The sequence below is a fragment of the Octopus bimaculoides genome, chromosome 12 (assembly GCF_046866305.1).
Source record: "Octopus bimaculoides isolate indiv1 chromosome 12, ASM4686630v1, whole genome shotgun sequence".
NCBI classification, from domain to species: domain Eukaryota; kingdom Metazoa; phylum Mollusca; class Cephalopoda; order Octopoda; family Octopodidae; genus Octopus; species Octopus bimaculoides.
In genome coordinates, this window is record NC_142939.1 from 21,132,531 (window position 1) to 21,146,969 (window position 14,439).

The window sequence follows — 14,439 nt, forward strand, 5'->3', positions numbered from 1 at the left end:
ACAGCTATATGCGAGTTTGTGTATGTGCATATATTTTATATACATACATGCATACATACATATATATTTATGCGGATATATGCCTATCTCACTGTTTTCCTGCCTCCGTCCATCCTCTATCTCTATCTCTATCTCTCTCTCTGTCTATCTCTCTTTGTAGACACTCACATATTCATATGCTTATATATGTGTGTATATATACACACGCCTTTATGTACTCATATATATATACGTATATGTATGTGCGTGTGTGTGTGTATTCCAGCCGATGCTGTGTGCTTGTCCTTAAATTTATTTCTCTGCGTGCCTGTGTATGCGCTTATATACATTGTTTCCTCGTATAATTTTATGTATTCAAGTTAGCTAATGTGGGAATTCTACTGTCTGTCAGTATATTTAACAAAACTAGCTACTTCGATCGAAGGCACTTAACTGCTCGGGGTTCCTTTATTGAACGTTTTCTTCAAGGAAGCGCTACATTAACAAGTCATACGGTCCTATAAATATACTACTAAATACGAGCATTGCATTAAATATGTCGTGTTATACTGAAGTGGTCATTGCTAAGCACTCTAGGCGCAGTTTTCTTCCCATCTTCCTAAATATATAAATCACTTATTTTGAAATTCGCGTACATTAATACTTCTGCCAGGGTTCGTTTCGTTTGGGCTATGCCAATAATAATCATAGATTCTGATAGTAAGGAAAACTGGATAGAATTTAAAAATAAATGTTTCATACAGATATATCTGTCTGTAGAGATATATAGACACACGCGTGTACCCACAAGAAAATAATCTCCAACACAGGCACACATGAAGAAAGAGAGAGAGAGAAGAAATCGCAAAGCCACTGAAATGTGATAGAATATACTAACCGCTCAATATATTAATATACATATATATGTGTATGTAATATATGTGTATATGTGTATATGGATAGGTAGATAGATAGATAGATAGATAGATACATACATACATGCATACATACATACAAACATACATGCATACATACATACATACATGCGTACATACATATATTTTACTGGACCGCAAGGTTATAGGGAAATAAACAGACACAAACACGCGCGCACACACTCACACACACTCACACACATACATATGCACACACATACGTACGTATATATATGTGTGTGTGTGTGTGTGTGTGTGTGTGTGTGTGCGTGTATGTATGTATATACATACATAGATTTATACAACGCACTTCTATAAGTTTCCATGCACCAAATCCACTCACAAAGACTTGGTGGCCCCTCATTTCAGTGGCTTTTGCAATTTCTTCTTTCTCTCTCTAACTCTCTCACTCTATCCCTCTGTACTTCTCTTTCCCGCTACCTATCTCCCACTCTACACACACACAGGCATATAAATTGAGGATATAATCATTAAAATGATTATATCGGTGGTTAGGGTATAAAGAAAAAACACCATATCATTAAATAAATTTTTTGAAGTATATAATTATATTTTCATAATTATATAGTTAAATATATATATATATATATACGTTTCTGTCCCTGTGTGTATGTATACGAAGTGCTTTCTTCATGCACTCCACTAACATGGCATTGTTCAGTGCAGGACTACAGTAGAAGACACTTGCCTAAGTGCCGCGGAGTTGAATACATCAAGCAAAACGAGGCTGTAAAGCGAGCTTTCTAACCACAAAACCACGACTGTGCCTAAGTGAAAGAAGAATCTACATACGATAAATGTAAATTTTACACTGAATCTATTTGCATTCAACATTACCAAAATTAGCATTACGAATTACGTTTTCACGTCTTGCATTTAACTCTACTCAGGAAAATTTCAGCGCCTACTAATAAAGATTCCTTATCATATGTTACCGGGCTGTCCGTCTATTATTCCCGACGGGTTCTTCACTTCTTTCAAAGAGTAAGACGTATAATCAGTGCTTTGTTTCCGCTCGCAGAGGAAGCTTTAACGGGAATTAATGATTCTGAAACATCTATTATGCACTCTGTAAAGAATAAAGGACTGCTTTTAGTGAACAGCACCGAAGTCAGAGAGTAACCCATGAGGCAAGTCATTTTAAAACAGGCTTTAATTCAATAAAAGTTCTATTGATTTCTATAAAGAGAGCTGTCAGAGATAGCATTTTACAAAGTATTTATAACAACAGCATTTCCTTTTACTGCTGCATTTTCAGAATTTCGTAGATATCCAACCATATTTTACTGGTATGTGAAAAGGAAGAAAGCTGTCAGAAATATTAAGAGGCGGAGGCGTCAAAAATAATTTAGTGGATTGTGTTCCTGATTTTTACGTGCTAACCGCGGATCACGTCGTGGTCAATTTACTTTACATCCTTCCACGTTCAATAAATTAAGGCAGCCGTCTGGTCTTTTTGCACGTTAGTGTTTTCGGGTGGATCTTTAGAACAGAAGACTCTGTATATGAAAATGTGTTTTGGCCTTGTTTTCTTCTTGCTTTCTTTGTGCTCCTTTTTTCTTTCATGTAGATTCACGTCTCTTCTATAAAGCTCAATAACTGAGGCAGCAGCCATTCGCAATATGTCCTGATATGAACATATAAAACTGCGAAAATGAAGGGGTCTCGATGATAGATTTTGGGGACTGAACCGTCGTTGCGAGCAACCTGCATCGAACGCATAGCAAAATATGGATAATCTTAATAGAAATCGTGGTACTGCATCGGTTACGATAACGACGGTTCCAGCTGATCCGATCAACGGAACAGCCTGCTCATGAAATTAACGTGAGCACTCGACAGACACGTGTACTCTTAACGTAGTTATCGGGGAGATTCAGCGTGACAAGGCTGGACCTTTGAAATACAGGTGCAACAGAAACAGTGAGAGAATTTTGTGGTGAAATAATATGATGGGGTTCGCCACCACCCCCTTCCGGAGCCACGTGGAAATTTAGCTATTTTCGCTCAATAAACACACACAACGTCCGGTCTGGGAATCGAAACCACATTTCTATGACTGCAAGTCCGCTGCCCTGCTCACTGGGCCATTGCGCCTCCACTAAGAATAATAAAGACTTGAACAAAGTCATGTAATCGATGCAACACACACACACACACACACACACACACACACACACATTCTGTTATTTTTTCTTTCCCTTTCTCTCTCTCTCTCTCTCTCTCTCTCTCTCTCTCTCTCTCCCTCTGACATACACACGTTTGTTTTCTTTTACTTGTAACAGTTATTGGATTGTGGCCATGCTTGACTGCGTCCAACTACCTCGAAGAGTTTACCAGAATAAGCCTATCCACGATTTCGAGTCTGGTACTTATAGTTTCGTTGCCTTGTCAAATTGCTCCATTGCGGAGACGTAAAGAGACCAACACCGGTTGGGAAAGACAAACGTAAACGCAAAGTGACACACATATACATGCATACACTCTCCCCCCTATATATATATATATATATATATATATATATATATATATATATATATATATATATGCGAGTAAAATTAAATACAAAAAAAGGGGGTTTTGTATGATTGTGTATAGAGGAATATACTATTTTGTTTAAAAGAGTTCCAACACTGTCTGTTTTTTATGTCTTATTTATATTCCTGCAAAACCAATGTGGGATATAGAATATGGAATATTTGCAGCAGATGCAAATGAGGGTTGCCAAATCAAACTCCATTCTTCACCAAGTGCCACATATTGTAAGAGGCTCCCTGTAATAACAGTGTAGCAACATGGTGGTGCATCAGCATGGCCGCAGCTCTAAGCTGAAACTTAATATATATATATATATATATATATATATATATATATATAATATAAAATAAAAATGGATGGTACAATGAAATAAAGTATTGAATGTCTTATTGAATATATGGAATATGTCTTATTGAATAGATGAAATATTGAGCGTTCAATATAAAGGATTAAATATATAAAGGCGAATACGTATTTTCTATACCTTGTGGTATTTCATCATGGACGGTATGACAGACTTTATATATATATATATATATATATATATATATATATATATATATATATATATATATATATACATTCATATATGTAAGGCTTCCACACAATTTCCGTCTATCAAATTCGCTCACAAGGTATTGGTCAGCTCGATGCTATAGTTGAAAAATCTACGTAGGATTGCGCGAAGTGGAACTGAACCTGTGACCACGCGATTGTAAACCTAGTTTGGTATTGCTCTCTCTCACTCTCTCTCTCTCTCTCTCTCTCTCTCTCTCTCTCTCTCTCTCTCTCTCTCTCTCTCTCTCTCTGTTCTCCTCTCTCTCTCTCTGTTCTCCTCTCTCTCTAGCTCTCTATCGAATGTGTATGGCTATAATAGTCCTTGTTGTTGGTATATGTTAACGACAAATTTTCTAGAGCTATCGAGTATATTAATACACTTCTGCATAATATATCACAAATTACATGTGATCGAAAGTTTAAAGAATGTTATCATCTAGAAATTTGTTTCATAGATCAGAGTGTAACTCTTATCGCTTTCATATTTATATTACTATATCTACAGCTTCATATGCAACTTAACCCGTCTATCAAAATGATGCTTTTAATCAGAACACGATTTTAGAGTCTATATGACATAATATTCTCTGAAATATAAATATGACAACTTACATCATTGAATAAATACGCTTTTATTGTGAGGTTATTCTCTTTTTTCATTTGTGATATCTTGTATTTATGGGAAAGTTACAGCACATATCATAAATGGTTTCTTTCATGTTCTCACATAACTCAGTATCCAAGCTCAATGTAATTAACTAGTAAATTATTTGCTAACACAAAATATCAGAGCCACTCCATTCTGCATTAGCTATGCTGTAAAAACTTTTCGAGCAACTCACCTTATTACTCTCTTGTTTCAAATATGCATATTTTAAACAGTTCTACAGGGAGAAGTTGTGTATTAATTACGTGGATCTCCAGAGTAAAGTTTCTCGACACGGTAGAGCAACTCCATTTTGCATTAGCCACGAGTGTGTGCTGAAAAGTTCATAGGCTGACTATGAAGGAGTGATGCTAAAGCTGTGAAAACCTGCAATGAATGAATTTCAGCCTTTCTTATTAATAACTGCATTGTTTCAATTCAGATAAATTGAGATCTGACTGTTCAGAGGAAACTTCACATGCAACTAGTAGCGCCTTTTCTTGAAGATGGTCGATATTTAGAATCGTGATGTTATCAAGTACCTGCAGAAAAAAGGTTTAGTCCCAAGGAGATTCATGCTGACACGGTTACTACATTAGATTATCATGTATCAACTTTATCAACAGTGCAAAAATGGGTGGCTGAATGTAGGTGAACAGGCAGTTTTACATGTTAACCTGTTCATGAAATTAACATACAAGTGACTTGACGTAGTTCTCAGAGAGATTTAGTACGATACGGAGTATGATAAGGCTGGCTCTTTGAAATACAAGTACTACTCATTTTTGCCAGCAGAGTGGACTGGGGCGACGTGAAACAAAGCGTCTTCCTCAACGCAACGCGTCAACGAGAATTCAACTCACAACCATTCGATTGGTAGCCGAATACCTTAACCATTAAGCCACGCACTTTCTCATAGATATGTATGAGTATGTATATGTACATACACAAAAATACAACGGTAAATACAAATGAATAGTTACTATTCGATAATAGATTCCAGAGCACCAACAGAAAAAGTCGCAAAATCTGGAAAAGTCTTGAAAAATTAGACGGCATCTTGAAGAAATTAGAAAACGTTAGAACTTAATTGCTTTGTAGAACGTATGAATCCTGTAGATTAACAGGGAGAACTTCTTTGGAGGAAAGTGTCATGTGGGAACGGATGCCTGAAAACATTTTCCACCACCAATCAGACAGATGCAAGATATTGACTTGAAGATAATATTGCCAAAGTTATGACATTTTCACAATCTACTTATAAATTATAATATATTGTAATATAATTTTCACCGGTAATCAATATGCTATGTTACTTTAAGCGTATGCAAATATCTGACCGAAAGGGCATGTCAGAAGTTCCATTCTCTGAACTTCAAACTGTCTGCTAGTACTAAGTATTAATATCATTGCTGCCTTCATCGTGTTGATTCTTCTACAAGAAATTGACTTCCACTAACACACCAAAAGTAACTCGTACCTTTGAAATGAGCAACAGTATAATAATAAAATGTGGCAGAGGGGGTGACAAAGAACATACAGAAAACGGGAAAAACACGTGCAATAGCTGCGGCAGCTCTATCCTTCTTTCTTCAATTATTGTCCAAACATCATCAAAGTTTCGGCACTTTGCGATAAAAGCGCTTACATCACACAGCATGTTGAAGTCTACCCAATTTCATTCGCAAGACTTTGATCAAGCTTAGACGATATTGAAGAAACAAGTTCTTTGTACTCATGTAATTATAAATAATTACATTATTGATTTAGAGCAACCATTATTTTAGTTCTTGCTGCATTTACGCTATTATCGATTTTAAAAATTGTACGAATATCCCAGATCCCATCTTCGTTGCTCTTTAACTATAGAAACTTAGTACACGTACTGACATTAAACAATGGTATATATATATGCCTGAACCAACCGTAATGCAGTATTTTCAATTCTCATATTATTTTATTACCCTTCATTATCATACCTGAAGGCACATGCTTCAGTGGTTAAAGAGTCTGGCTCCCAATCATGTGGTTCTGAGTTCGATTCCAGGACCAGACTGTGTTTTGTATTCTTGGGCAAAATACTTTATTTTACGTTGCTCCAGTTCACTCAGATGTACAAATGAGCGACGTCACTGGTGCCAAGCTGTATCGGCCTTTGTTTTTCCTTCATATATCATCGGTAGCGTGTAGAGGGGAGGCTGGTTTTCCATAAACAATCTTGCTCGGACTTGTGACTCGGTGGGGGAAGTTTCTAGGTCCAAACCCATCGCCCTTCATGACTGAATGAGGTTTTTATAACCACATCTAAACACCAATATTTGACAATATGGGATATTTGTGAATTTACTGCACTTAAGCTTTCCAACAAAATGTATGGAAAAAAAAATGCTAGAATCTTTTTTTTTGTGAGCTTAAACATTAATATGAATTATTCGTTTTAGGAAAATATCAATGGATATGTTGGAATGTAAAATATGATGCCACATAGAATTCTTTTAATTTCCCAAATTTCTGCAGTAGGACTTCTATTAAAATTTTGAAATAGATTTCCATAATTTATTAACAGATTTCAACATCCTTTTGGATATTATAGTCTTGAGTAACGTTAACCTTCAATAATTCATTATACCTCGAACCTTAAATTAATATCCTTTGGGAAGATATATCATGAGAAATACCCAATAGAATCAAAGAAGATGAAAGAAATAGAGATATCAATAAAAAGAAGAAAAACATGCAAGAAAAATATTAAACGCTGATGAACGAATAAATATTATTAGAAAAATTCAAAGTCACCTCAGGGTAAAAGTCATTGTGAAAAACAAAGAAAAGGAGGCGGTGATATTATCACTGTCTTTTATTTTGTAAATTTGGCATCTGAAGTTCTTTGCGAAAAGCTAATTCATATCTTCCTCTTCTTTGAAAACCTCACGCCACATAAACAAACTGGAATAATTGAAGATTTTTAAAATCTGCCGTGATGCCTGTCATCGATTATAATAAGGACGAAAATAAGATTAAGAAACAATAACTAGAAAGAAACAATGAACTAAAATAAAAACAAATATGTAGTAATGTCAGAACAATGGTTCTTCCAGGAAGCACGCAAAAAGAGAAATTAAAAGCACCGAGAAAATAGCTAACTAAAATGAAAATCCTCCCATTATGAATAGCATTTTAAAATTTATCATCATCATCATCGTCATCATCAACATCATCATCATCATCACCACCACCATCATCACCATCAACATCATCATCATCACCATCATCATCAACATTATAATAATAATAATAATAATAATAATAATAATAATAATAATAATAATGATTTTTAATATTATCATCATCATCATCATCATCATCATCATCATCATCATCATCATCATCATCAACATCGTCATTATTATTATTATTATTATTATTATTATTATTAAGGCAGCGAGTTGGAAGAAAGGTTAGCACTCTCTGAGCGAAGAGCTTAAAGGTATTTCGTTTGTCCTTACGCTCGCTCTGAGTTCAAATACCGCCGAGTTTTACTTTGCCTTTCACTTTTTTCGGGATCGATAAAATAAGTACTAGTTAGGCACTGAGGTCGATGTAATCGATTTGTGCCCTACTATCAAATCTCAAGCATTGTACCCATAGTAGAAAGGAATATTATTATCATCATTATTATTATTATTATTATTATTATTATTATTATTATTATTATTATTATTATTATTATTCAGTAGTTTTATTTTTATAACGTGCTTTCGCTTCACTACCGAGCGCAGCTCTGTGCGCCTTGGGTATGTGCTGTGGTTTGCTGTGATGCTCTTATGGTTACTGTATTGAAAGTGTTTTGCGTATGATGTGTGCAGTGCCTAGTAGTGCAATTTCCTGTATGTTATATATATATTTGTAAGTCCTGTTGTTTTTGTTATGTATTTGTCTGAATATTTTTTTGTTATACCTAAGGCACCTACTATGATAGGAATTGTTTCTGTTTTTAGATTCCAAATTCGAGTTACCTCTATTTCCAGGTCTTTGTATTTTGAAAGTTTTTCCATTTCTTTTAGGGAAACGTTGTCATCTGCTGGTATTGATACATCAATTAGAAAGCATTTTTTTCTTCATGATCTTTGACAACCATATCTGGTCTATTTGACTTAATTTCTCTATCTGTGTGTATTGGCATATCCCAGAGTATGCTTGCTTTCTCGTTTTCTGTGACCTTTTCTGGCATGTGTTTATACCATATTTTTATTCCATAGTGTTGGCATAGCTTCCAGTGTATATAGGTCCCAGCTCTGTCGTGTCTGTGAATATATTCCTTCTTAGCCAGGACTGGGCAGCCAGAGATAATATGATTTATTGTTTCTTGTCCATCTCCACATATTCTACAATTACTTGTTATGTTTCTTTTCATTATATGTTTTTGGTAATTTCTGGTGGGGTGGCTTTGGTCTTGTGCAGCAATTAAAAATCCTTCAGTCTCTGCTTTGAGTCCTGAGCTTCTCAACGATTGCTGGGATTTTTCTCTGTCTATTTCTTTTGCATTTAATTTAGCCCAGTATTTACCATGTAGGGGCTTTTCTTGCCATCGTTTTTATTATTATTATTATTATTATTATTATTATTATTATTATTATTATTATTATTTTATGTTTGAATTTTGCTTTACATTTGTACAAGTTATTGATTAATTAGTTGTTATTTCTTATTAAACCTTTTACAAAACAGAATTTTAAAAAACGGCGGGAACTTACTTGCCGACCTAATATATATATATATATATATATATATATATATATATATATATATATATATATATATACTTTATTTAAAAGCACCAGAAATATAACAAAAGATTGTTGGGAACGTGAAACTCAGAGTAACAGTCTTTTGTTATATTTCTGCAGCTTTTAAATAAAGCATATTACTCTACGTCTGGTACTTGAGTACTCCTTTTTCCACCTCGTTGCACATTTCATGTGCTTACTCCGGTATATATATATATATATATATATATATATATATATATATATATATTCCTTTAGATAAATATATTCATATATAAAGATATATGCAAACAATTGTATTTATATAAAAAATATGTATACAACTGTTTGTAAAAATTGTATATATATATATATATATATATATATATATATATATATATATATATATATATATATGGCAGGCGGTGTGTTAGTAAGTATGTAGGTGTGTACGTGTGTATTCACAGTTTTCAATATTCGTTTTTCTTTTACTCCACGTGTAATGGAAACAGATAGAGAAACATGCTATTTCAGACCCTAGCGACAAATCACACAATGTTTCCAATGATGAAAAATTTTATGAAAATAAGTAAATAAAAAGTGAAAAGATTAACAAATAAATTGATTTTCTTTAAAAGATATGCTTATTTGAAAGCCTAAAGCAAAATCTCTCGGAGTAACACTAAAAAAAATCTATGAGGCTCAAAATTCTCTCCACAAACTGATCTTTTAACTGAATAGATAACAAAATCTCAGAAATCGTTACAGCAACAACGGCTTTAGTAGCAGCTGTAGCAACGACAGTAAAAGCAACGGAAGTAAAAGCAACAGCAGGAACAACAGAAATAACATTAACAGGAACATTGATGTGGACGACAAAAAAGCAAAGAAAACAAAATTGAAGTTGCCAAAACATATTGTCACTTACAGAAAAATATGAGTCCTTAAAGTGCGATGCAATAAAAACATCAGAAATAGTAAAAATTATATGGATGCTCCAACTCCAGTAACTGCTGCTGCTTGTTATGTGATTTATATTATGGTCGTCATCTCCATAATCAGTGTCTTTTTAGTGTTGTTTAATCGAGATATCATAGGCTAAATTGTCCGGTTATCCACCAAACTTTTGAAGAACATTTTGTTTTTCAAATTAGCTTCCCACTTGTTTGCGGTTATTTCATTGAATTCTTCAAACCAAACTGTGATTTATGACATCCTGTTGTAGGTTCTTTCTATCAGTGAGATTCAGCAATTTTTATTTTAGACTCATTATAATGTGTTGTTTTAGGTGCGTGTAAGTACGGATCTATGGCGTGAGGGAGACTTGCACACGGCGTGATGACATGATTCTCGACATCCCATTTCAAGTGTTTAGCTTTACGTTTACTTACAGCCAGCTTGGGCGATAATTTCCTCGCCTCCTATGTAGTAGAGTGAGTATACAATTACATTCAGTGGCGTTGCGAATATCTACCAAGCTGAATAAAAAAATCCTGTATACTCTTCAAAAAGGTAAAGACGAAATAGTAACAGGTGGAATATCTTTCATCATAAATCTAGTCGATGACAGATGTTCGATGGTTAAATAATATTAACTCCGCCTACAACAAAGCTGACTTCCTCTATCGATCCTAGAAGGGTGAAAGGAAAACTGTGGCTCTACACAAATTGTCCTAACAATTGAAAGAGAGATAAGGAAGTCCCTGTAAAAGAATTCCATCTGAGCTACCAATTTTGCCATTAGTTATTTAGTGTTAAATGTCATGGCTTTTGTTTTTGTTTGTTTAACCTTAAGTCAACGGTGAGGCCTGTGATTCTATTTGTGGCCATTCCATATGTTTCCTTTGCGCAAAGAACACAGGTCCATACAAATTAAGATAGCGTTTTCTAGCATTTGGCATGTACATTAAACGGATGCTGGTTGTTATTTCTATGTTCAGCCACCACAGACTGGCTGATTCATTTTCTCGTAACCATAATAATACAAATAATTAATATACGTAAGGGTTTCCTTCTTGTTTTTTTATTGTTGTTGTTCTTTTTTTTGTTGCTTTTATTTTCTATACAACTCGGCTCCCCATTGTCTTCCAACTGCGTCTACTGCGATATATTTCAATGGAATTAACAGATTTTTTTAATATCGTTCATTTTATTTTTGTCCAGTTGTGAGGTTTTGACAATACAAACCGAGAATCTAATATGTCTGAATGTACATGTCGCTGCTTGTGACAACAGGAGGTGATTCGTGTTTAATGATTGGTTATTCCTCATTTATTGGTTTTATCGTTTGCTGACTGACCCTTCGTAATATGGACGGCGATATTATGAGGAAATTGCAGTACGTGAGATTGGTTATGATATTGCAAAATGGATTATCTCTTATATTTATCCTTTTACGTGTTTCAATCATTAGACTGCTGCCATGCTGGGGCATCGTCTTGAAGAATATTTAGTCAAATAATTCGATATCAGTTCTTATACTTACAAGCTTGGTACTTATTCTATCTAAGACACATTTGCAAATCTTACATAAAAATTCATCGTAGACTGGTGCTTGGCTTTGGATCTTCGATGTCGTGTGTTAGCTGACGTCATTTAAACCTATTAGATTTAAACTGGACTATTTATTATAGCTACCGGAAGCTGGCGCGCCAATCGTCGTAAAGTCAATCCGTCCTAATTCGGATAGGTCGTAAGCCGATGACGATCTGTATTCTAATTTATGTGTTGAAACTCGTAATCCCTAACTGACAAGGTTATGATTCCTATACCTTTGATTATTCCCTCTTTGACAATACCTGATACACTATATATTTCTTTCATCATTCACTTAGTATTAGTTTCCATTTCCAAGGTGCAGTATTTACACTCCTTCTAATCTTCATACATAATATTCTATTTGTTCTGAAAATAAGGGTTTGAAAATGTTGGTACATTGCAAGCAATTTTAAGTCAGAGCGGGCAAGGGCTGCGTTGGTTTCATGACCCCCAGTATTTGACTGGTACTTATTTTATTGATTCCGAAGGGGGAAGGTCAAGGTTGACTTCGGCACTGTTTGGGCTCGGAACGAAAAGAACCAAGAGAAATTCTGATAAGCATTTACTCCTACACTCTATCGATTCTACTTGCTTTGCCCCCTGATTTTCCTAATAGTGTAATAATATTAAAATGCGGTAACCTCAGCGTTCAACTTGCACTTATTTTATCGACCCCGAAGGATGAAATAGAAAGCGAATCTCGGCGGAATTTGAACTCACGATGTAAAGAGCCGGGTGAAAAACTGACGAGTATTTTGTCCGACTCGCTAACCATTCTGCTAATTCCCCTCCATTTTCCTTAAAATAATCTTGTCTACTATAAGCACAAGGCCTGAAATTCGGTTAATCGATAACATCGACCCCAGTACTCAATTGGCAATTATTTTATCAACCTTGAAAGGATGAAAGGCAAAGACAAACTCGGCATGATTCGAACTCAGAACCTAAAGAGCCACGTGAAAGATTAGTAAGTATTTTGTCCTACTCACTAACGAATCCGCCTGCACCGCCTTCTGCTTAAAATAATGCGGATGATTATGAATTAGAACAGAGTTATTGTTCTGATTTAGATAATGGTATGTAGGCGTTTCCTCTTTGATTTATTTGTCATTCTCTCCAGGGATGCCGAAGCCATGTTATTGCCTTATAACCGACTTCATAGTTTTCATGTGGCGAAGGAATATGTACATCAAATTCCCTAACGGATATAGATACCCCGCCATTCGGCCATTCTTGTCTTTTACTCCGTTCTCTCTTTTGGAGTACTGGGCAATCGGATATTATGTAGCTATTTTTTTTCTGCTTTTTTCTTATGCCGATTGCATTATTATCAATGCCATTATTTTGCAAATTATTGATTTTGCAATGATATGATTATTATTGTTGCTTTTCTTCTTGTTTCTGTTATTGTTCTTTTTATCATCATCATCATCATCAGCAGCAGCAGCAGCAGTATGATCATCGGCATCATCATCATCAGCATCATCATCATCATCATCATCATCATCGTTATTACCATCAACATCATCATCGTCGTCGTCATCACCCCCATCGTCATCATCATCATTTTCGCCGTCGTCATCATCATCCTTATCATCATCATCGTCATCATCCTAATCGATACGTTGTTCATTATATCTGTACTTGTTATTGTAATCTTTTATATTTCCATTCCGGTTAATGAATTGACGAAAACAACATTACTTTCCCCTGTTTCACGAAGAGCAAGAGTGGGAGAGAGGGAATGAGAGAGAAATTTCGATCATAATTCAACATAGGGGTTGGGTATATGTTACCAAGGTATTATTGATTGTATAATATTATTTGTTATTGCTTATTGTTTCTCTTCAACGTATCTTTGTTTTCTTGATAACAGACCGAGTTGATACATAAGACGTGTATAATACCTACAAGTATATTTTTTTTGTAATTCTGGGACAGAAGAAAACCAAGGATATTTTTATATTGTTATTCTTGTACGATCTCATACCAACGTTATACCAACTACTTATTGGAATCATAGTAACAATTATATTTCATTGTACAGTAATCCCTCGACTATCGCAGGTGTTACATTCCAAAACCACCCATAAATAAATAAAATCTAAAAAGACATAAATACCTATCGGCCGAAGAAACCCGGATATACTGAGGAGTCCACGACATAAATTTACATATATAAGCCAGAAAAGAAAGAGGAAAATAGAGCAACTTTTGTGTGTGTGTGTGTGTGTGTGTATGATGGATTCTCTCGTCGTGAACGACAGATGAAGGTTCAGTAATATAAAGCATGTTCTATGGATCATGTTCTATGGACACGAATGTATCTCTTGAGGCCTGTTGGTACCTTGCACACCTTTTGGCAAAGGGAACAAGTCGAAGACGTAGTTTGCTTGAGTGTTTGTGGATCATTCACTATGTGTTTTCTGCAGTGGACGACAAGGTTTAATTTACTTCG